Source organism: Ambystoma mexicanum, chromosome 5p (assembly GCF_040938575.1).
Source record: "Ambystoma mexicanum isolate Mex_15411 chromosome 5p, UKY_AmexF1_1, whole genome shotgun sequence".
In the NCBI taxonomy this organism is placed as follows: Eukaryota; Metazoa; Chordata; class Amphibia; order Caudata; family Ambystomatidae; genus Ambystoma; species Ambystoma mexicanum.
The window spans coordinates 400,900,920-400,926,558 of record NC_090930.1 but is presented as its reverse complement, the minus strand read 5'-3'; the positions used below and the strand labels follow the sequence as shown (position 1 = coordinate 400,926,558).

The following is a 25,639-nucleotide window of genomic DNA, read 5'->3' as shown; positions in this document are numbered from 1 at the left end:
CACACAGACAGCAAGGCCCACAAAATGTCCCTATCAACATCAGTATTGCTCACTGGGGTCATGATGAGGCTGACAGCAATGTTGCAATGATGTGAGCGTTGACCTCACAGGACACGTGCCAGGCCACCAAAACAAACGGCAAGAACGAACACAGTGGATGGACACTCACAAGGCACTTGACCCCCCTGCATACATTGATTGATGGCATGCACAACATTCCATATGAGCCATGAGCATATACTGGTCGCATAGTGTGAATCAATTAGTGCATTTAAAAGAGGTCCGAAGTAACAGTTGGATGCAAGCCATGGTGGCACGTCATGTTCTGAAATAGACGTCATGACTGACACATACATTCTCGCCCACATACAGGTGATGCAGGCTATCCGCTGAAGAGGTGGCTCCTTACACCAGTCCGGAACCCACAGAACCAGCACGAGGAGGACTTCAACCGTGCACATACACGTACCCGTGTGGTGATTGAGCAGGCATTTGGCCTATTGAAGGCACGGTTTCGCTGCCTCAGCAGGTCGGGTGGGGCACTCCTGTACCGTCGTGAGAAGGTGGCAAAGATCGTCATGGCATGTGTCATGCTACACAATATGTGCGTCAGACGCAATGTGCCCCTGCCCCCTGATGCAGAACTGCAACCACCTGACGATGAGGATGATGAAGGTGGGGATTCGGCTGCACCTCATGGAGGCGGCGATGCACAGGAGGGGCGTGAAATGCGTAGTACTCCGATCAACCAATTATTCTGCCACACGCGAATGGGGGGTGTCACCTGGAGATGACGATTGTGGCACTGTGTGCGTCTGTTAAATGGACACTGGAGACTGTTTACCAATAAATCACACATACGCAATGAGCAATGTCCACACATCTGATTAGTGGAAATATGAAAAGTGTATTGTGAAAGTGATTTTGTTGTACACACCCACTCCCCCTCCCCCCTGAACTCCCCAACACACCCACTCCCCCCTCCACCCTGAACTCCCCAACACACCCACTCCCCCTCCCCCCTGAACTCCCCAACACACCCACTCCCCCTCCCCCCTGAACTCCCCAACACACCCACTCCCCCTCCCCCCTGAACTCCCCAACACACCCACTCCCCCTCCCCCCTGAACTCCCCAACACACCCACTCCCCCTCCCCCCTGAACTCCCCAACACACCCACTCCCTCCTCCACCCTCCCCCCTGGAATCCCTACAAAGGTGTGAGTAAGTCTGTGCAGCAGTGTCTGCTGTAGGATTACTCCACTGTCCGGCCACTATTGGCAGCCCCCTCCCCTGGCCCCCGGGGCACCCCTGCCTGTGCTGCGCAGGTTCCTCCCCGATCTGCAGATGGGGCTGCTTGGTGTCGAGCTGGCACCCGAGGAGGTTCCTGCCTGCTCATTTGGACGCATGTCCCGAATTGTCTGCGCTAGGTCAGAGATGACGTGCCGCACAGCGGTGAGTTCTGCGCAGATGTCCTTTGTGGAGGACTCTATAGCAGCCTTCACTGTCTCCGCACATTTCTCCATTGCTTCCCTTGACCCCCCACATTCTGCAACATGCTCATTGAGGAGCGAGGATAGTTGCTGCTGCCGGGTGACGATCTCCTCCAGGCTTAGTTGTTCTTTCTGGACCATAGCTAATGGCAGTGGTATTCCCATTGGGCTGCTCACCTCCTGCAGCGGGGATGGAGAGCCTGGCCAATCCTCATCCTCTAACTGCCCCTGTGTGTCATCCGCATGCGGGCTGCTTAGGGACAGGTAGGGGGAATGAGGGTGGGCAGTGGGGCTTCCGTCATCAATCTCCTCAATGATCCCTGCTTCGCTATCGGAGGAGGCTGCAATGGCAGCAGTTTCCCCAATAGTGCTGCTTGCAGCAGAGCCTGTCCCTTCTGTGGGCACGATTTGGGTAATGTCTGCTGCTGCTGCTGCTTCTGTGCTGCCTGCTGGGGTGGCTGTCAGTGCCCTGTCCTGTTTTCCTGGCTTGGATTTTGGCTGCTGTGGGGTTTTCCTCGGGACGGCAGAGGTGGAGGGTTGTGGTGTTGGCCCAGTTGTCCTGGCCCTCTTGGTGGGTGTGGAGGCAGTGGTGTCCTCATCCTCAAGGTCGGTATTTGAGCCTGTGGTGGAGCAAAGGAGGGAAAGTGTTATTGATGGGTCTGCGGACATTGGGCGGGCATTGTGACGACTGACATCTTATCAGTTAGTACATGCGGCACATTTGAGGCAGGGGTAAACAGGTTGTCTCCCTTTTGTGTGGAAGTGGCATGGAGGTATGTGGGTGCCTGCAGTTAGGGTGTGCATATTGCATGTGTGCAGGGTGGAGATCGGATGTATCTGTGGGCAGTCTCCTGCTGATGTGTTGCATTTACACTATGGGGCAACATTGTACTTCACATGAATGGACTTTGGTGAATTTTGCATGGCTTGATTTGAGCCACCTACCTGCATCGCCTGATGTCGGGGCTCCTCTCTCCATTCCTCCTACTCCTTCTATGCTCTCCATTCCGATGGTGGTGGCACAGATTTCCTCCCATGGCTGCAATTTTATAGGGGACTCCGATCCTCCCCCGGTTGCCGTGGCCAGGTTCCTGTTTGCCGATAGTATGCTCCTGACTCTGAGCCGGAGATCGTCCCACCGCTTGCGGCACTGTCTCACATTGCGGGGTGTTGTTCCCACGGCACTAACCCGCTGAGCTACCAGTGCCCATATGTCCTTCTTGTTGGCTATGGCCGGTCTGGTCATTTGGTTGGAGAATACCACTGCAGCGTTCTCCTGGAGGGTCTCCGCAAGCATGGTAAGCTCCTCTCTGGTGAAGCGGTCTTGCCGCTGGCGGTCACAGGCTTTTTTGACCACTTTAGGCATTTTCTGGCAGGATGAAGGTTGCTGTTGGTATTTGCCGGGTCTCAGGCTCGGATGTCCAGTGGTTGCGGAGGATGCCAATGGATTGTGTTTTTAAAGATGGCCGCCGTGCTCTTTCCCGTTCCGCCGCGGTGACGCTACTTCCGGTTCCGCTTATCTACGGTCACCGCTAATTGCGGTGACCGCTAACTACGGTCACCGCTATGAACGGTGGTCGGGGTGGCGGTGGTGCACCTTGCGCGGCATACGGTGCCGGTAGGTGCCGTTTTGGGGGCATTAACGCCATGGCGCAGTTTACATTACCGGCATGGCGTAATGCTCGTGCTCGATGGGTCGTAATGTCCCGCTTTTTACGGCTTTGACCCAGCACGTAAACGTTAGTTACGCCATGCCGGTAATGTTGTATACTTACCGCCTGGGTCGTAATGAGGGCCATAGTGTTTCGTAGGTTTTTGTTAATTTTATCCCTAGGTATTCCAACTTTTGATCATCCCAGGGCAGTGAGTAGGTCCCAGCCAGCTCGCAAATAACTCGCTGGTCCTCGGTTATATTGAGGGCTTTGGATTTATTGAATTCGATCCTAAACCCCAAAACCCTTGCAAATTCTTGTAAACTACTCATCACCTTCGGTAAAGTCACTTTTGTATCTCTTAGAAAGAGGAGTATATCGTCCACATAGAGGACAATTTTGTGAGCCCTTCCCTTGGTCTCCATTCCCTGTATCTCAGGGTCCTGATGAATTGAGGCTGCAAAAGGTTCCATTGCCATTGCGAATAGTAATGGTGACAATGGACATCCTTGGCGGATCCCCCTCTCTATTATAATCTGCTTGGTAAGTTTGCCATTTATCATGAATCTTGTGGAAGGTACCTGGAAATTAGCTTGGATCATTCCGCTAAAAGAAGGTCCTATTCCAAATTTCTCATTCTAAAAACCCCCAGTATAGGCTATCAAATGCTCTTCTTGCATCTATAGCCGCTACAGCAAATCTCTGACCTGTTGTCATGCCCATATCTATTAGATCTATAGCCCGTCTAATATTGTGCTGTGTGTGTCTGCCAAAATTTAAACCCTGCTTGGTCTTTGTGTATGTTCTTCAGCATTGTTGGTGCTAATCACCTTCTCAGTATTTTTGCATATATCTTTGCATCACTATTTAATAAGGAGATCGGTCTATAGTTGGGGCATTCTGTTTTATCCTTTCCTGGCTTGGGTATTAGTACAGTGGTGAACCTCCCCATGTCTTCCGTTACCGTCCCTTGCTCCCTTATCTTATTGAATAGGTGTGTCATATGGGGGATGAACTGGGTTCTAAAGGTCTTATAGTATCCGCTACCAAATCCATCAGGCCCTGGTGTTTTGTTAGAGGGCTATAGCCTCGTTAACCTCCTCCACTGTGATGGGGCTTTCTGCTGCCTCTTTTTCCCCTTTTGTGAGTTGTGGGAGATCTACTTTCCTGATATATATCGCTTGAAGTGTTGGATCTAGGTTTTCTGGCTTTAACAGGTTCGTGTGATAGTCCTCCATTATCCTTATTTTATCACTTTCCCCCACCCATTATCTTCCTCCTGCGTTCTGTAGCTGTGTAATGTGGTTGCAGATTTTAGTCTTTTGTAATTTTGCCACCAATAGCCGGTTAGCCTTGCCTCTCTGGGTGTAGTAGATCTGTTTGTTTTTTAAGAGTGCTTGTGCTGAGTGTTCTGCCATGTGCCCCTGCATCTGGGCTCTCAACTTCTGCAATTCACGCAGAGGTTTTCGTGATTGTCTGGCTTTATGTTGTGTTTCAGCTATTTGTATTCCTTTCTCTAATTCTATGCGGGTTGCATCTCTGTTTTGGTGTATGCTGCTGCTTGTGGAATAAGTTCCCCCCCTCCATCACCACTCTCCTGGCATCCCACACCACCCTCCAGTCTACTTCCCCCGTGTCATTCTCTGAGAAGTATTCTGTGATTGTTTATTCCATATGGGCCCTGAGTACTATGTCTTTTAGGATAAATCTGTTAAGTCTCCTTTGTTTTTTGTCAGCTTTAATGTCTTGCTGTGCTTCAATTTGTACTAACACCGGTGCATGGTCTGACAGATATTTTGTTCCTATACTAATGTCTGTCATTTGGGGTATCAGATTTGCGGATACTAATATCATATCTATGCGTGAGTAGCCCATATGTACCGCTGAATAAAGTGTATATTCCCTATCCTCTCAATGGAAGAATCCTTATGGAGTCGGATCCATAACACAATTAAAATCCCCACCTATTATCACTTGACCCTCACACCAACAGCCTATTTTCTGCAGGACAGCATGGAGGAAGACATCCTGTTTGTTGTTCGGGCCGTATAGTGCAACCAGTGTGAAAAGTTGTGTCCCCAGTGTAACCTTAAGAACCAGATACCTCCCCTCTGGTTCTTTGTAGGAGAAGAGTTTCTTACATCAAAGTGTTGCTCCCAGTAAGATTGCCAGCCCCCTGGTTTTGGTCCCACATGAGGCATAGTACTGCTTTGGGTATGCTTGGTGTGCCATTATTTTCTCATCTCTAGCTAGCAAGTGTGTTTTCTGTAGGAACACTATCAAAGCTTGCAAGTCTCCTAATCGTTTTAATATGGATCAGCGTTTCATTGGTGAATTTATACCCTGCGTGTTTAATGTTCTGATATTTGTTTCAGCCATTATCCAGCATGCATTGCGCTCTAATTCGTGTCTGTCCTATGTTATTCCTTCTGTTTCTCAATGTGTGTTGAGTCCTGTCTTTATACGTTTTATGCCTTAAAAAACCGAACATAACCTCCCCAACTTCCCCCACTCGTGCTTCCCATGCACGCCAAACGTAACCGTTGTTTGGTCCATGTACCTGGACCAGAATAGCCTTTTCCAATGCCTGCCCCCCCCCAATTTCCCCCGAATGCCCTCAGTTACCTCTTAACCATAGTAATCAAAACTTGCAACTTATATCCGAGCCACCCGTGCCCCCCAAGGTGTTGTCTTACTTGTATTCACTTTCAGGAGCCTGTCAAACGTTCTTTCAAGGGTCTTCTTTATATCTCCCCCCCACCCCTTCCTTTCTGATAAGGGCGCCCCTGTCGCCACCCTTCTTTCTTGTTCATGCGAAGTGTCCGATGCTCTGGCTCTTTCCCATGAAGTGATTCAGTTGAGCCCATAGCGTCATCCATGATAATCGTCTGCCATTTCTTCCTCTTTTGTGATCTGAAATGTCTTGTCCTGATATTCAAACCAAATTCCACATGGGAAGGTCCACCTGTATCTCACTCCTCTATCCTGCAGCCAGCTGGTCACTATCCAAAGTCGTTTATGCCTCTAGAGCATAGCCTGAGCTATGGCTTGATAGAAAGTGATATATGCCCCTCTGTATTTGATCGATTCACCCCCCTCACCGACCTGATTATCTGCGCTTTCATTTGGTAGAAGTGTACTCTTGTAATGACGTCGGGGTCAGATTATTTTTCTGTTGGTAGGCATTGAATATCGTGTGTGTTCTATCCAGGATGATTAGCTCCATGACTGTGTCATTCAATACCTGTTGGAATAGCTCCTGGACATATTCTTGTAGATCTGGTTCTTAGACAGCCATTGGCATGCCTCTGAGTCTGATATTATTTCTCTGCTGACTATTTTTGCAGTCCTCTTGTCTGGCCACAACCCATTCCATCTGTTGTTCCACTGCCTCCATGCGTTTGGCCATTACTTCTTGTTCATGTCCCTGTTCACACAGTGCCGTTTCTGTTTCCTTGACCCTGTGTTCGATTGTGGATACTTGCTTTGTCGGCTCAGTAATGGATTTGCAGAGGCTTACGGAGTAGCCCTTAATTTCTTTTTTAATCTCCGCTAGCATATTTTGTAAATCTGACTGCCTCGTGGGTGGGTCTTCAGGGTCTGCTGACCAGTCTGAGTTTGTTGAAGAGTGAATTTGTGTCAAGGTTTGTGTCTGATTTTTCGCCTATTCTTCGGTTTGCATCATGGCCTTTATGTCCCCTGATATAGGGCCCTTTGTTTTGCTTGGATTCTTCGCCATCCTAATCGAAGGGTCCTCTCTATCTACACTGATCTTCCTTCGGTTCAGGCTTCTCTGTTACTTTCACTCTATCCCATCCTCTAGAGTTGTGGGCGGGAGGTTACTGTTTATTTAGACCCATCTCTGCTCTCTGGGGGCCAGGCAGACCGTGTGCTCGCCTTCCCACACTTATGTTATGCACGCCTTGAGTTCGGCATTTAGTTTTGCTTATGCTTGGAAGGAGGGCCTCTACACCAGACTTAGGTTTGGTTCATTCTTGTGGCGGTCTTGCCACCATTCCCGGGCCTCATTTATGGGGCCTCATTGCTCAGTGTCTGTTTCTGCTCTCCGGTTCTCCTCTTGGTATCTAGCGAGCTGTGGTTCAGGCTGTTTCTAGTGCGTAAAATGCTTTCAGAAAAATCCTGAATCTTAAGACCTGTCATCGGGCTGATGGCCACCATTATTCTTGATCCACATTCATATGTGCCACTTTTGCCGTATTGCGTATGGCCGGGACCACATGGAATTCCAAAACTGTGGTAACTCATCCACCGCTGCTGGGTCCATTCTCCAGTTTGTGGTTCTTGCTGCTGCTTTATGTGTATATTTTCCTAGGCTCTCTGTCACCCCCTTTGCTTTGCCTCTGCTCCCATGGGCTTGTTGCGCTCTCGACCGGAGTATCACTTGGGAGCTCCTATCTTTCGATCCTCTATACACCAGCCCTGTATTCCGCATCCAACATCTGGCCGCGTTCTGAAATTCAAGTCTGTCACTTTCCGGGATACCCGCTCTCCTTCCACCTTTCTCCCAGATACCCGTTGTCTACAGGGAAATATCTTGCACCGGCCGCAGCGTGGGCTTATTGATTTCTGCAGTGCATCTTGTCTGTGTGTTACACATGTGTGTCTTCCACTTAATGTGCGCTACCATTTAATGCCTGCCCATCACTCGTCTGGTGTTCCGTGCCCCACTGTCTCTTCAGTCACCGGATCGCTGGTTTTGCCGCTGCAGAGGGGGTTGCCTCAGTTCTTCCTTCTCCTCACAGCTCCGCCGCGTATTGTGCGACACCTTGGAGTCCTCGCGACATTCCGTCCGCCAGGTTGATTTCCTCAGAGCTACATCTCCTCCTGCTCATTACCTCCCCTCGGGTGGAATTAATCGCGATCCTCCCGCAGCATTTTGTGCAGCAGACCATCCAATTACTTTAGCTTCGTTCGGGGTCCATGCAAGGCCTTCTGGAGGGAGAGAGAGCCTCAGTAGGGGTATCAGATGTTGGAGCTCACCGGGAGACCATGCTCTTGGGTCCTTGGCTAGCCACACCCCCTTTCCAATCCTTTTTACCATCTCTTGTTCCATATAACTTTGTCGCTTGTCCTGTCATTTGTAGTTTGTGTGTATTGTTTATTTTAGCTTATTTTCTTTTTAAAATAAATATTTTTACCTTTTAAATGGTAGAATCTTTTTGTATTGTCCCTTTTTTATGTGCTTGACTTTTCTTCCCTGGTCCAACATTATGCATGTCTGGGACCAGCAGCGATGACGTTGTTGTGTGGGTAGCTACTGTCTTGCCTCCTAGGAACAAGCAGTGTGCAATTAAAACTGTCACTGACAGCTGGCAGTATATCCGTGTGAAGGAGCACCACAGCAAGAAGGAGGTTGAGGATGTGCAATGCATTTTCAGTACTAAGGTGCTGCAGAGACGGACATCAAACAGACCTTTGCAGAGCCTGAGCACCTCCACTTTGAGACAGCATCTTATCCGACTCCACTGGGATGAAGTGGAGGAACCATATAGGAAGGCACACTTCCATCATAAGGTGAAGACTCATGATCCACAGTCAACCGCCAGGTATCTCCAGGCTGAGAGCACCTCTGCCCCATCAACCTCTTCTGCCACTCCTATCTGCCATCCACTTCTGCTGCCACTGTCTCGGTTACTTCCACCAGGACCCAACTACAACCACTGCTGCCTACACCCAATCTAAAGGAGTGCAAAGTTATGTGCTGAAAATACCACAATTGGATCGTGGTTGGAGATGCCACCCTAGATGGCTGGGTGTGGGCCATTGCTGAACACCAGGCCAACTCAGTCAGGCAGTCAGAAAATCACATTCTGGACAGTTTAAAAAAGGCATGGATGTTACCCCTGCTAAAGAAACCAGGTATCTGCCCTCTTGCTGCATCTAATTACAGATCTATCAACAATATGCGGTTTCTGTTAAAGATATTGGTCAGGATTGCTTATATTCAAATATTTGAATACCTAAATCATCTTCAGATTATGAACAAGCTGCAATCAGGCTTCAGACAACACCATCGGGACAGAAACAGCACTTCTCGATTTGAAGACTAAACTGCTTGCTACTAAGGATAAGGGTCAAACATCCCACCTTATGATCCTGGATCTCTCTGCAGCCTTTGACCTGGTGAATCATTCGATACTGACCACCAGGTTGAGGGAAGTGGCTAACTTCTCTAATGATGCTGCCCAATGGGTAGAGTCTTTCTTAAGTAATAGAAAATGCAGAATTGAATGGAGATGAAAAGGCCAAACCGTTTACTTTATTATACGGTGTACCTCAAGGAGCTTGTGTCTCCCTGTCACTGTATAATCTCTTCATGGTCCCATTCTTTGACATGTTGGAAATAAATGGTATCACATTTACAAATTATGGTGATGACACCCAATGTGTCATCTCACTCACTGGAATACACAAGGAGGATGAGCACAAAGTAAAAACAGTTTACGATATCATCCAAACCTGGATGATTCAAAATGGGATGGCTCTTAACAAAGACAAAACCGAACTCATGGTGGTTGGCTCATCTAAGAAAATTCAGAAGTTAGGCCTCCTGTACAAATGTTTCTCCATTGCAGAATGTAAAATTGAGGTTCAGAGTAAAGCAAAAACTCTGTGCATTATTCTGGACCAGAATTTGAATATGAGGGCACATATTAGTGGGTTGGTCTCCGCATCCACCTACTACATTAAACTACTTGTGTTACTTTAGCCTTTTATCTCACAAAAAACGCAGAGACAATCGCACAAGCCATATTTGGTTTCAAAATTGACTACTGTTGCAGCTTGCTTATTGGCAGCTCACAAACAGATTGTGGCCGCCTCCAGGTGATACAGAACAGTGCGGTCAGGGTGGTAACAGGACTCAAATGGAGTGGCCATGTGTCGGACGCAAGGTAAAGGCTGCATTGGCTTCCGGTGAGAGCCACAAGCCAGTTTCGGCTACTTTTGATTACCCAGAAATGTTGCGTGGAATCATGCCTTCCTATTTAAAGGATTGGCTGCTCGAGAGCCTTAATATCGAACAATACTAATCAATTAATGACCCCTCATTGCAATTCTAACAAAGCCCTCCTGGGATTCTTTGCTAATGCAGCCGCAAGAGCCTGGAATGCGCTCCCAGCTATTCTTAGAGACATGAAGTCAGTCAAACTCTTTAAAAAGAAACTAAAAACACTTTTATTCTACTAGATTTGTGCCCCTGTTGAGGCCGCCATTGAAGTAATCTGAATACAGTCTGCTCCCTTAGTTTTGGGTGCTGTTTGTGTTGTTTTTGTCGGTGCCCTTAAGCCCTCGGGTCATTGGTGCATGGTATAAATTCATATACTATACAATACAATACAACTGCTGCCACTAGGCATTTCTTTTTTTTCTTCATTTAAGTGGCAATTTCCCCCCCATTTTTGGGAAACAATAACCCCAAAACACCCACAAAAAAATAAATTCCCAAAAATAAATGTTCCCTTTTTTAATACCCCTTGTTATATGTGTCATTCCTAATGTTTTTCCATTGCAGGTTCCAGCCTCCTCCTTTGCGCTCCACCAAAACTGCCTTTTTCAGGGCTAACATTTCAGTTATAAAAATAGACAATAAAAACTACAGAATTTGTAAATGTATCAATAACCTTTATGTGGTCCATTTTATACATTATGTGTAACATTTATTGTGTGTTTTTCATTATAGCTGTGGATATGATAAATACCATGCAGTGTACCTGCGGCTATAATAAAAAATAAAAATGGGGGGCATTATTCTTTCCACGCACATCAAAGACTCTATTCTGCCCTCCCTCCACCACCCCACACTCAAAAAAGTGCTGTCCTCCTCCCCATGATGCCCATTACCCACCCTGCCTGAGCACAGTCTATTTTTCTGTGATGACATTTGAATTTGCCTATTCCGCGTGCTTACAGCTGTGGGTTTTTAGTTTTTTTGTTACAGAATAGCCGCGACTATACAGGTAAGTTATAAGTGTGCAATTTTATCCAATCACAATAGTCGTTTGAAGTTATTATTTCATTGGTTGCTCCAAGCTACATATTTTGGATGCTGGTATTTCTTTTGCATACTACTGGGAAAGGAACTGTGTCTTTAGCAGTTGTAGGGTTTGAAGACTTCATACAGACTGTTGTTGGAGGTCATTTGAGGTATATAATATTTTGGGAGAAAGGTGAAGAAATGGAGCAGAGTTGAGAGCCTGTATCTGATCATTCATTTACTGATGTGTCAGGTGATGCTTCTCCTTCATCAGATAATTATGTGGGAATATTTTTTGTGAAACTGAGACAAAGACCCTCATAATGAGTAAGCCGGTCCAGAAAAGGTGCCGGTAATGTTTTTACCGGCACCTTTTCGGGAACCGGCTCACCTGCCAGTAGTTCAGGCCCCTACCGGCAGGTAATTCACTGAAGCACTGGTAGCGTTACTAACGGTGCCAGTGCTTCAGTGTTTGCATTCCCATGGACTCGTATGGGACTCCACTGGAATGGGAACTTACCGTTCTGCCGCCGCCTGCAATATGCGGGTATTACCAGGTTATCGGGTGGTGGAAATGGTAAACTGAGGTTGCCGGTAGGCTGCCAGTACTACCGGCGGCCTGTCGGTTACCTCATAATATGTGGCCCCATTGATGTTGAGGTCATTGGGACAGTATAGGTGAAGCATTGGCTAAGTACCTGTTTCTGGTATCACCGCAGAACCCTGGAGGGAGATTTTGAAAGAATAGCTAGCTGTATGGGTTGTGGACCAATATTTATGGGTGGGAGTTTGGGTTATTTATGTTTGGTAAAAGAAAATTAATATAACATCTGAAGGAATATCACAGAGATACATTGGAAGTTTATTGTTATACTTCTAAATGATGTTGTAAGGAATTACCGAAGTAGACACATTGTCAGAGTAAAAAAACATGTTTTTGTCCAGTTTTAAGTTTATGTTCCATCCTTAATGTTCTTTCCTTCCAAGTTCCTCTTTCCATGCCCCAAAACGGTCCTTTTAAGGGCCACCCTCTAAGTTAAAAAAAAATAGATATTTCACAACACAAACTGTTTAAATGGATGAATAATTGTTTTATCATCCATTTAATACAGTTTATGTGATTAAACTGCCATATATGCAATATCTTTCTATAAACACTGCTACAATTAATGTCTAGGGGCCCTGTGAGCCTATTTCATAGCATCTTGTAACCGTGGTTATGAAATGATGTTTAAAAACATATATTTATATATGTGTGTGATAGGTAGTCCTTGAAAGTTCTATTTTGAGATATATTAAGTGTAGTATTTGTGCAAAGTTAGAGTAACAGTTTAATGACTTTCTCTTCTTTGTCAACAAATATAACTCTAAACAATTTGTAAACGTTAAATAAATATGCAAAGTTTTTTATAAAAATATTTATTTGGGGGAAAGTAGGTGCAGGTATTTTTTTCGTTTAGTATTTTCACATATGTTTTCTTCATTGGCCCAATTGTCTGCATTAGTACTATCTATTTTTCTTTTTAGAACTCTTATGTCCTTTTTCACTGATTATATATAACTTTGAAGATCAAAATGTCTTTATTTCGTTTAATGTATTCATGATAGCATTTTTAGGGAAATCATAAGGTGGCTGCTGCTGAATCATTCTTCTTACTTGAATCACTTCATCTGTTAATAAATATTTAGAACATATTTTAAAACAATTAAAAACATCATTGACTTCAAAGTGCTTTTGCTAGTAGCACAGACATTTCAAAACAATAAGTGTAAATACCTCACTAATACAATTCACTTGAAATACTATCTTCTTTACCATCCTAAGGCATACTTTTTTTAAAAAATGTATTTATCCTGCCATAGCCAACATTTGACTTTAAACACTTACAAAGACAATACATACAATCAGAATGAAACTCAGACTTTACAAATAACATACATACTCCACTTCCTACATTATTAACCGAACAAATCAACAATCACAAATCTATACTTAAAAAAAAAAAACTGAAACAGGAGAAATGAAAAAAGAAGCATCAAAGGCAACTTATTTCTGAAACACTAAAACTCTTTAGTCTCCTCAAGACTTCATTCTGAAAGAATTACTTCATTAAACACACCACTAGAAAAGCAAAAGTAGAAAACACAGATTCCTCCCACCGTAGCTTCAATTAGTCTATGCTTCCTTCTCTCCACTTTTGAACTCATTCACTGATCAAATTAAGTTCCTTTAGAGCTCTAACAAGTTCCATGGAGAGAGCCGACTCTTGACATGAGGATAATCTGCCCCAGAATTCGTTGGTATTTAACCATGAGGCATGATGGACAAACCTACCAAATCCCCTTGTCCTCATACTCAAAGCACATGGGCAATTTGATAGTAGGTGTTTGGATGTCTGATTATCACTATTATCGCACTTGTCACACCTCGGAAGTATTTTCCCTTCACTATCTCTAGTTGCCAGAATCTCTAGAGTCGGGAGTAGATTTAGACGGAATCTTAAAATAGCTAATCCCAGACGCAAATCCGATGACTAAGGCATACCTAAAAGGCATACCTAAAATTACAATCATCTGTATCACTAATCTTTCTAAGTTAGAGAAACATAAAGAATAAATTCACACAATCCAGAATATACTGCACTTTTTTCAGGCTGCTGCTCTTCATCATCCTCCTTAAGTATTTCCTCCACTGGTGGATAATTGTCATCAAGCCACTCCTGGTAATTCTCCATTCTGAAGTAACAGAAAAAGGTTTCTGTCACCTCACTTGTCAGAATTTATAATTATGATTGGTTATTTATAACACGCTTAATACCGAAGAGGTTTCTAAGCGTGGACACGGCATTTGGACCTGTGTTGCTCTGCGTCGTCTTGCTTCCACTGAGCTATACTACCTGTGCAGAATGAACAAAGGAAATACATTACCTAATCAAAAAAGAAGGTGGAATTCTCTGCATTTACTTTCTGATTGGGACTTTATTGTTTTTATAGTCGGCAGCTGCCAATAGGGCGTCAAGTAGCTCAGCTGCTCTTCAGCTATTAAACCTACAAGACAATGGGCTTCATTACAAGGTTGCCAGTCCGGTAACAACGGTACCGGTAAGCTTGGCAGTACCATTGTTACTGAACCGGCAAACTACGAGGTCTGCTTGCGGATGCCTGTCAGCCCGGGAGGTGTGATCTGCCGGGCAGAACGGCACCCGCGAGCAGGCCTACATGGTAGCACCGGCACAGTTACAATTGTCCTATGGGACTCAAATGGGAATGGGGAGTCATTTTTACCAGCACCCGACAAAGGGGAATTACCGGGTCTGCCGGGGCTGCAATGCCCTGGTACATCCCCATTGCTGGGTGCCTGTAAAAAAGTGACTCGGCACGTCTACTGCCAACCTTATAATGATCCCAATGTGATTTTTTGAGTGAAGTTTCTATGTACCTATTAAAGTGGAGGTTCTATTGTCTCATAATCTTTAGTGTTTTTCTACACCAAACCAGGTGCGAGATATTTGTAAGAAATATAAAAAAGGCTGTGCCCCTTCACTGTGTATTTACATTCACACACACACATTTAATGTTTGCTTGCTAGAATATTGTGTATACCCACAGCTACAAAGGGGTTGTTACTCATGGATACAATCCACCCAATGAAATGTTGTGCCCTCTCAGAGGCAATGACAGTCATGGTTATAACTGCTGTGATAGCCACGTGTATTAAGTCACACATTTCTTTGCAATAAACATATTATTTTGTGGATGTTAGGCCACATCATTTTACATGTCTTTCTGATTCCATGCCCTCACCTCTACCCTTGTGTCATTTGAACTTTGAAACCATGGCAATATTTGTTTTTGAGTATGTAATAAATGTACTGGTACCCGCGGCTACAAGACGGTGTTCCTAGTCACGGGTAGAATGATATCTGAACAATGTCTATGGGCCTGTGAGCCTATTCCAAAGCATCTCATAGCCACGGTTATAAAGTGATGGTTAAAACAAAAAGTGTATGTTTACATATGTATGCATAAGTATGTAATGGGTAGTCCTTAAAACTTTTGGGGTCCACCAAGTGTAGTATTTCAGCACATTTAGAGTCATGCTTTGATCTCATCAACAATCAGAGCATTTCCTTTTTCAGTTAGGTGTACTCCATCATGTCTATACAGGTTAGACATGTAGAACTGGATGTTGTTGTCCTATATCCATAACTGCTTTTGGTCTCTGATGAAAGCTGAAACTACCTTAATAAGATTGCTCAGGATTTCTCAATTTTAGAGTTAAATCTGGTGGTCCACTTCCATTTTTGCCTCAGAGCTAGATTGGAAAAGATGAAGGCTGTGCAAGGAAAAAGGTCCATCAAAAATATTGTTTCATCATCAAAGCAAGAGACATGCCTTGTACATTACCCAAATCATTACCACCACAATGACTGAGTATTATATCTGGCTGCCTTGTGCTTCTCAGAATCAACAATTTGGAGAAATCTGGGACCAGCGCATTCCGACTCTAAAATCAGTCAAATCCAGATCCAGGCAAATGTGCAGTTTCTCACCAAAAATCAGTAACCAAAAGATCCAACTGTCTCCAATAGGCCAACCCGTTTGTAATCAAGCCATGTTGTTTGCAGTTCTTCTATGTCTTTCCCAAAATGCTCACTTGTTTTAAAATTAAGTATTACTAAGAGAGGGGCATGGATGATAACTGTGTTTTGGTATTTACAAATGGTTGCTGTTATTGTTGAAATTGTGCACAGTGATAGGTTGCAATGAAAATACGTAAGACATGTTAGTAGCTTTTTTACGACAGTCCTCTTTTTGTTGCATTTATTTTTTTTAAGTATCATAGGCACCATTTTGAATAATGTTGCCATTCTTTTTTTTTAAAACTCTTTATTTCTCACTTTTCAACAAATCATCAAACATACAAAAACCGATATACAGGTTTTCGATTATTATCAATTCTAGTATTTTAAAACAAAGTCGCATAATATATCCAACAGAATTTAACAAATCACCCAACAACTACCACCTAATTCTAGAGTATAACCATAAGCATGACACCACACCACACATAAGACAAAAATATAACCGGACGAAAGACAGAACAAATACACACCCCCAACCTAGGCCCCCTTCCCCCATACAATATTTTTACATTTCACACTCAACACTCCAATATGCACACTGCACATCCATGAGCCATAGAGTTCATTCAAAGGTCCCCACAATTCCTCATACATTGCCTCCTTATGCTGCCTACAAAACATACTTTTTTAATATTTTGAAAGAATCTGCACATCCATGAGCAATCATTCAACAAGTGGCCTTTTCCTTGTTTTCCACACAGTATCTGTTTAGTCGCCACCAATAAGGCTCTGTTGATCTAATACAATGTTACACAGTCAATATTTCATCCACTTCTTGGTGACTGTAAAATCACTGCCAAAGGATTTTGCAGGAATGTAATGTTCCAGATTGTGCTGTTTCTGTCCAATACATCCTTCCAATAGTTCATCACCCTTTCACAATCCCCTAACATGTGTAACAGAGTACCTTTCTCTTTCTGACAACCCCAGCAGCATTCACTATCAACCATCCCCAAAACACTCATACGCACAGGATTCCAATAAACCCGTGCCAAAAACCTTTGATGAATGTAACGTAGGTTCAAATCAATCTTTGCCTTAACTGGAACTTTCCAAAGAGTCTCCCATTCCTTTACTGGAATATCCCGGCCCAACTCTTCAGACCAGGCCAGTTGTAGCTTCTCCCATGAGACCAACAAATGACTCTCTAATTGCATAAGTCTTATAAAATGTGACACTTTCTTCAACATCTTAGTAAATAGATTACAAATTTCAGGTTTCTGCATGAGCGGTGCGTCCAACAACTGCTACCTTTCAGAAATCAAGATCTCCAAAACTCTATATCTTCCCAGTTCCCTACTATTTAGCCCATATTTCTCCATCGGGTCCTCAAAGGAAACCACTCCCCCATCACTCCAGACGTCCCCAATTGCCAAAATACCTTTATTAATCCAACTCCTCCAATACAACATCTTATTATCCACTTGTAATCCTGGGTTATGTCAAAGCGACGCATCCTTGTACATAAAACAGCCCTTGCCCACTACTCAATCAATGAAGTAAATGCATCTTTAGTGACAACAATAGGCTTCAGGTTCAAAATCTATTTAGGTAATTTTCGATTTGCACCCACCATGGTGTCAGACACCGTCCTTCATCAGAATAATGAATACATTTATTAAATAAAAATCCTTTACAATAGTTCTCAAGTATAGGATATCCAAATCTTCCTTCTTGAACACTTCGAACTATAATATATCGAGGTATCCTAGCCCTTTCCCCACACCCCATAACAATTCTTGAAATATCTTGTCTATACGCCCAAGGACCTTCTTTGTAAACCGTAATGGAAGTGATTGTATAATATATAACACTTTTGGTAACAGCATCATTTTAATTGCATCAATTTTCGCCCAGATATTCAAAGTAATACATTCCCATTTTCTAACATCCCTTTGAAGAACTTCAATTATATGATCCACATTATATTCAACAATTCTCCTGACATCTCGAACAAGATAGACCCCGAAGTATTTCACACATACATTTCCCACTTACAATTCCAATCCAACAACTGTTTACGGGCCGGGCTGTTTCTAACAGGAAATACCACTGTTTTCCCCCAGTTGATTATAGCCTGACAACATTCCCACCTCATCAATCATACTTTTCAAGAGAGGGCTTCCTTCTTCTGGGTTATTCAAAATAATCATCGTCTGCATAAACCAATACTTTAACTTCTCCACCTCCCACACATAAACCTCTAATGCGCTCATTCTGCCGAATATATGCTAACAAGGGTTCTAGCGCCAAATTAGAAAGAAATGGAGGTAATGGGCAGCCTTGCCTTGTACCTCTATGTTAATGAATTGATTCCGAAAATCCATAATTTGCCTATACTCTAGCAGTTCTATCTGATTGCAGTGACTTTTGCCATTCTTGTTGTAGAACCCACACTGCAGATACTGTGCTTGGCTGATATAATTGTATCTTTTGCATAGGTAGGAAGTGAGTGACAGTAATTACTTACATGCTAGAATGTTCATTTTCATTTGGTTTCTAGGCTACTGAAAGTTACACATTTTATTTTTAATGAAGGGCTTACTGGTCAATTTCTGTATTTTGCAGAGAGATTTTCAGCAGCAGTCTGAGCAGGCATGTAGCCTTCTCTGCCTATGCCCAAGACTATGGAACCTCCTCCCCGTCAGCATCAGACTTGCTTCGACAATTAAGAAAATAACTCAAGATCCACCCCTTCAAGGAGTCTCTCCTCCTCAACACCCAGACCATCACATCATCTGACTTGCTAGATGCCGTCCACCTCTCTCCTCCCCGCCACCCTGTACAGCTTTACCCCTCTTCTGTGTCCCTCTGTATCATAACCCCACTGCATATGTTCTGTTGTTACCTCAGAAAAGCACTCCATTATGCATTTATACTGTTGTATTCCTCTGTAAAGTGCTCCATTGCTTCTCAAAGCTAGACCGCACTCAATAAATACCATAATAATAATAATTATAATAATGGTGCTGAGGTATAAAAGTAGTTTATTTTAACCTTGTGCATTTAGATTTTGTGCTGTGCTCTATGAATATCTTTTGTGAAGCGGTTGATTTGAGTTAATTGTGAAAAATCTATGTTATGCTATATTTATCTATAAAAGCAAACAGATTTCATATATATCTTCTTTGTTATGCTGTACCTCATTGTTTATACTACGTTCTCAATGTTGGTTCAGTGAGTTGTTTCTTCTTCCTTGCTTTAATTTGTAGAATAATAGTGGTAGTTCTGCATACGCAAAACTGTGTGGCACCATTTCCTTTTGGAGTTGAAAATAGTTGCTGGTGTTGTTTGTTAAGAAAAAACAGATTTTCGTTTTGAGAAGCAGGTTAAATATTGATATATATGCTACCGAAAGATTAATTGTGCTAGGTGCAATTTAAATCTTTAAATGACTATAGAGCAGTAGAAATGTACTTTTTGAAAAGTTTTTGGTGATTAGTTTTTGTGTTTTAAAGAGATTGCTTGAGTGGCAATTGGAACAACTAATTAGTCATGTTAATGGTATTAAGGTTTGATAATTAGTTTATCTTGAAATTTGAGTCTTTTTTGGTGAAGGAAAGGATTTTATTTCACTGTGCAGATTCAATTTCATCCTTTTTGGGGCATCCTTTTGTTTTTCACACTGCAAACTAACACATACATCTAACTAGAAATGTCTGAAAAATATGGTAATGGAAATGTAGTTTTCCTTTCCCAATAAAATTAACATGTAAAATGCTCACTTATTAATGGTCTTTAGATGTTTTCAGATTTGAAGTAGCCCAGGTGCACTCAGGCTTTCTGTAGTATGCATATCAATGTAGGACTTGCTCTAAATTAAACTTAACAAGCCTGTTCGATCTGGATTCGAAGTATAACTTTATTGTGAGGCTGGACTAATTAGAAAGATGTAGGTTTTGAAAGGCTACACATATTTATCAGAGGAGAAATATTTGTTAGGAGATACAAGTTTTCTAAAAATGTTGTTTTCACTAGGAGAAAAAAGGCATCTTGTGGTATGAGGTTAACTTGTTGGGTAGGGTTTAGGTTTGCAACAGCTCGGATGCCATTCAGAAGCATGCTGCAGAAACCTTGAGTATGCCAAGGACACACTCAGGAATCACACACAAATATACAAATGTCCGCAGAGCAGTCCTTTATAGGGTTTTTATGTGGGTTGAAATCATTGGGATAAGGAAAACTACATTTGCTTGAGACCATAGTTTTGAAAGAATTCAGGTTGCAGGTATAGCCTCGTGTATAGGTTGAATCTATGCTCCAGTATGTACTACAATGATGAAAGAGGTGCACCCAAAAAATGTCTTTTGCATGAGGAATAAAATGCCATTTTCTAAATCTATACAGGGTAGTGGTTTACTGGGTAAGACGCAACTCAAATTTGCAAATGTACACAGAGCAGTGTTGTTTGGGCATTTACCTATGTGAAAGATTCTTTGTTCAAACCATTACTTTATCATGTGGCTGAAGTGTTGCAAAAAATGAGGTTTTAAAAAGAAGGGTCATATTGAAACGGTGAAATTGTTTCTTAAGAAATACAGGCTTTCAAGTACAATTCTGTTGACTAGGAGTAAGAAAGCAAGTTATAGACCTGTATGTGGTAGATCAGATTTAAGCTTGGAAAAGCACACCCTACATTGAGATGTATGCTGCTGCAGAATGCCTGAGTGTGCCAGGGCCATTCACAATCTTTAAGTACCCACAAAGTAATACACTTAGCACACATTGGGGGTCATTCTGAGCTAGGAGGTAAGGGAAAAACCATGCCGGTAATGATTTACCGGCATCGTTTACCACTACAGGCTATTCTGACCTCTCAGACAGCTAATTACGGCACCGTAAACTACAATGCTGTAATTATCGGTCTTGGGTCGCGTGCGCTCCCCACCATGCCGAAATTAGCGGCATGGCGTAAACCGGAGCTGATCACAATTAAGGAGCACACGTAAATAACGGCCTCCTTAAGCCCGTAAAGTACCTTACTGGCATGGAGTGCATACAGGCATCTCAGAGAAGGAGTAAAGAACCCTGAGCAGTGGTTCCCAGAGCCACAGGTGCACACAATCAGCACAGGTTGAGGCGATGGAGTCTGCCACAGCAGAAAAGGAACACACCCACACACCACACCCCCTCCCACACCAAGATGATACCAATAGTGCCAGCAAGGGCACAACCACAATAACTACACCTACAACACCAGGCCCCCCCCATTGAGGAGACGCAGGGGGAGGAAGAGGGGAAGACAGGCCCAGCATGCAGCACCAGTGCAGCTTTCATCACCACCCCAGCAGCCCCCATTCCCACGCAGCATGTCCGGTCCCTCAAGGAAACCCCTGAGCAGATACACACCCCCTACCAGCTTGACTGTGACACCATCACCACCATAATTGGGCCGAGAAATAACGAGATAAGCGAGCAGCATACAAATACACACTGCCATCCTGGCACAACTGAAGGTGTTGCCTGTGCCCCACACCCATGCCACAGGCACCTACCAGCACACAGTGGGGCCCATGCATGGCATGTCACAACTGTCCATTACACGGACACATAAACAAGTGCTGGTTCACCTCCCCAAGCACACACTGGCCTACAAATCCCTAACATGGACTACCCAGGAGATATACAACACTAAAGTTGGCCCCCATTCATTGGCAGGCATGTCAAATGACATGGGTGGCCCTGACAGAACCCACGTGTCGTAGGTGGACCAGCATGGCATGCAGGTGGCGGATAGCAACTGCAAGCAATACCACTCCCCCTACGTGCAAATGGAATGCAACTCTACCAAGAACATCACACATGGGTGGGCCCGACATCAAGGAACAACTCATGACTCAATGGGCCAGCTGATCACCATGCTACCGTGCTGCATGGGGCGACATGCAGGATGACGTGCCTGGCTGCCTGGTGAGTCGTCTGACTGTGTCATGCCAGTGCATTGGTGCCATGAGGTGGGTGCCTGCTTGAACAAACTGGGTCGAAATGATGAAGCCAGTGCACGATGTTCACCCCACCAACCACCCTGCCACAAAACCAGTGCAATGGCACATCAGTACAGATTCCCACATCGATGGAGTAAGGCACACATAAAACACAACATTTCCAACATCTGACAAGGCCAAATCCCACAACACATGCACCACTCATTGGCGGCCACCCCAACCGTAAGGGCATATAGGAAGACACACTGCATATGCACAATGTGGCTGCCCCCAGCATGGCACCACACTGGAGACTCATCCCTGGGAGTGGATTGAACTGAGGGCAGCAGGGATACCACACCACGTCACCGGTTTGGCACACCCATAGGAGTGGTGGAATTCACCATAGTATGGATCAGAGCAGTATGAAGATTACGAGCCACTGACTACATCCAATACACCCAACTACAGATTCACACAGTGCACAGCTCTACATGGATATAACATCAGGACTGCTGCATGCATCAACGAAGCATGTACCACGAGATGTCCGTGCCATTGTTCATGGACCATCTTGTAGACGCACCCCCCTACAGCATTTCATTGAACTGGACACATAATGTGGCCATGAATGGCCGGAATGAATCCATGGACATGTGCGTATGGCCATCAGTTACACGCTGCCATGTCAGCCAAGTTCAGTTCTCCACCGTGACAGTTCAAACACTTACCTCAATTGGCTAGACATGCAGGTGTTGGTGGCTGTCCCTTGACACCATGGTACATGACTCCTGTCAGTAACCCACAGAACAGGCCCAGGGAGCACTTAAACACTGGCCATACCTGTGCTTGTGTGGAGATGAATCAGTCACCTGGCTTGCGTAAGGCACATATGAGTTGGCGAAGCTGGACTGGTGGTGGACCCTTCTACTGCTATGTGGTGTCCAAGATCCCCATGTCATGTGTAAAGCTGAACAAATAGTGCATCCCTTGGATTGCGTCTCTGTCCCCTGACATGGGACTGCTAGCAGCACATGAAGATGGAGTGAAGGAGGAGGAGGAAGATGGCATCATGGATGCGGTGCACTTGAGGGACATGTCGTGTGCCAAACAATGATTGGACAAAATAACCAGAACACAAGTCAGCAGAGGGTGGCATTACATGGGCACACAGGGCACTGGGTGTGTGTATACTTGTAGACCATGCACTGTCTGACATCATAATACACATGCTCAATGAGGAATGTCCACAACGGTTAAACTTTGCAACACCAATAGTGTATTGAAAATAAAGGAGGAGTGTGAACATTCCCTCCAGCCACCCCCTCCCCCCAACTCCACAACAAACCCTTACCCCCACTCCCCAGCCCCCCAACTCCACAACAAACCCTCACCTACGACCCCCTAACCCGCAACTCCACAACAAACCCTCACCCCCACTCCCCTCCCCCCCAACTCAACAACAGTAGTCCCATGTAGTACGTGAAGGCCACATGTGGCAGCATTGACTATTGATTCTTGCTCCCGGGGCCCGTCTTGGTGGGCTTGCTGGAGTGGCCCCACTGGATGAGGGCGTTTCCTCCTGCTGATACTGCGGATTTGATTGAGCGGCCTCAAGGGCATTGGCTATGCGTCCTAGGATGTGACACAAACGGTTTGTGCTATGATATGATATATGATATGATATGATATGGTATTTGTAACGCGCCTATACACAAGTGTTTCAAGGCGCGACGAGGCAGGGAGGGAGGGAAACAAGGGGAAGACAGACAAACGATCCTACTAGGCCAGGTGTCATTCAGATCGCGCAAGTGCAGAGGTAAGGGGAAAAGGAGAAAGTGCAAGGAGAAGAGGTGGGGGGGAAGTGCAGTACAAGGTAAGTAGCGTAATAAAATAATAAATAATAAATAATAAATAATAAATAAAAAGGGCCCGCTGGTGGCAAGTGCGAGGTAAGTGCAGAGCAAGTGCTGGGAAGGGGGGCTGTAGGGATACAGTGACAGTCCCACAGTGCAGGGGGAGCCAGGGAGGCAGTGCAAGTGGAGAGTGGCTGGGCCCTGGACCGAGGTCGCTGAGAGTGGCCCAGATGCAGGTTTAGTGCAGAATTCAGTGGGGAGTTAAGCAGGTTTAGCAGGGGAGAGGGAGAGAGAAGGCAGAAGCGAAGAGGAAGGTTTTGAGGTACTTCCGGAACCGGAGATGGTTCTCCTCAAGTTTCAGGGAGGCAGGAAGGCTGTTCCAGAGGGAGGCCCCTGCTGCAGAGAGAGATCTACCCCCAGCTCGTTGCTTCGAGAAGCGGCTGACCATGAGGGAGTTGGAGACGGATGAGCGAAGGGCTCGTGAAGGAAGATATTTAGGAAGAGAGAGTTGAAGGTATTTAGGCCCCAGGCCCCAGAAGGCCTTGTGGACAATGCAGAGGGTTTTGAACTTAATCCTCGCAGCCACTGGGAGCCAGTGAAGAGATTTCAGTCCTGGAGAGATACGGTCCCTGGGCTTGAGGCCAAGGACAAGTCTCGCAGTTCTGTTCTGGATAAGTTGCAGAGGGTGGAGAGTGGAGGCAGGCAGATTAAGATAGAGGCTGTTACAATAGTCCAGCCTAGAGAGAACCAGGGCTCGGGAGACAGTGAGCTTCTGGGGGAAGGAGAGGAAGGGAAGAATACCTCTGAGGAGGTGCAGCTGGTAGTGTGACTTCTTAGAGACGTCAGATATATGAGGAGAGAAGGAGAGTGTGGAGTCGAAGATGACCCCGAGGTTTTTAGCCTTGCAGGTAGGGGCGGGAAGGGGGCCAAGGGAGGCCGGCCAGAGAGCTGCAGGGAAGGAGGGAGTGGGTGTGCCGATGAGTAGAATCTCAGTCTTACTGGCGTTAAGGCAGAGGTCATTGGCGGCACACCATTCCTGGATAGCAGACAGACAGTCGGAGATGAGGGAAGGAGAGGAGGAGGCCGAGGGTAGCCTGAAAATGAGCTGGGTATCGTCCGCATAGCACTGGAAGTGGGGGCAGAGAGCGGCGATGCGGTGGGCAAGGAGTGCCAGATATTGGTTGAAAAGCCAGGGAGAGAGGATGGATCCCTGGGGGACACCACAGGTGGAGAAAAAGATGTCAGAGAGGAAGGAGCCCATTTGGACCTGGGAGGGTCGACCGGAAAGGAAAGAGGTCAGCCATGCCAGAGCCTGACCAGTGATACCCAGGTTATCACGGAGACGGTTGAGCAGGATGGCATGGTTGACAGTGTCAAAGGCAGAGGAGAGATCGAGCAGAATGAGAACGCAGGGAGTGTTGGAATCGAGGTTCAGGAGCAGGTCCTCACGGATGTTCAGGAGAGCAGTTTCCGTGCTTCTGGCCGCTCTGAAGCCGGATTGATGGTCATGAAGATTACCAACAGATTCAGCATGGAGGTTAAGCTGGGAGATGGCCAGTTTCTCCAGGAGTTTGCCCAGGAAGGGAGTAATGGAGATTGGGCGATAGTTGGCCGGGCAGGAGGGGTCGGAAGAGGGTTTCTTGAGGAGGGGGTGCACAAGGGAGTGCTTGAGGGGGGATGGGAAGACTCCAGAGGCGAATGAGTGGTTGCAAAAGTCAGCCAGGGCAGGAGCCAGGGAGTCGATGTGGTCCTTGATGGTTTTGGAGGAACAGGGGTGAACCTGTTTAGACAAGGCTTTCATAGATCGGACTTGTCTGGAAACCTCATCAGCAGAAAAAGGTGGAAAAGCAGAGAAGGAGGGCGGAGGGGCGGCTGCAAGAGAGCAAGAGGAAGAGCCGGGAAGAGAGGGAGGGAGGAGAGCGGAGGAGAGCGAGGACAGGATGTCCTGAGTTTTTGAGATGAAGTGCGAGGCCAGTGCAGTGCAGAGGGCCTGGGAGGGGACAGGAGAGGTAGAGACTGCAGCAGGGTTGGCCAGCTCCTTGCAGATTTTAAAGAGTTCGGCCGAGTTGTTAG

The 25,639-nt window shown here is 45.3% G+C and overlaps 1 long non-coding RNA gene across 1 annotated transcript in view; it reads left to right on the top strand.

Moving 5' to 3' along the window:
- Nucleotides 1-20,280, top strand: part of LOC138480965 (uncharacterized) — a 266,218-nt gene extending 245,938 nt beyond the window's left edge. Inside the window, exon 3 of the long non-coding RNA XR_011274173.1 lies at nucleotides 18,355-20,280. This is a non-coding gene — a long non-coding RNA (uncharacterized lncRNA). The remainder of the gene's footprint in view (nucleotides 1-18,354) is intronic.
- Nucleotides 20,281-25,639: the final 5,359 nt, after the last annotated feature.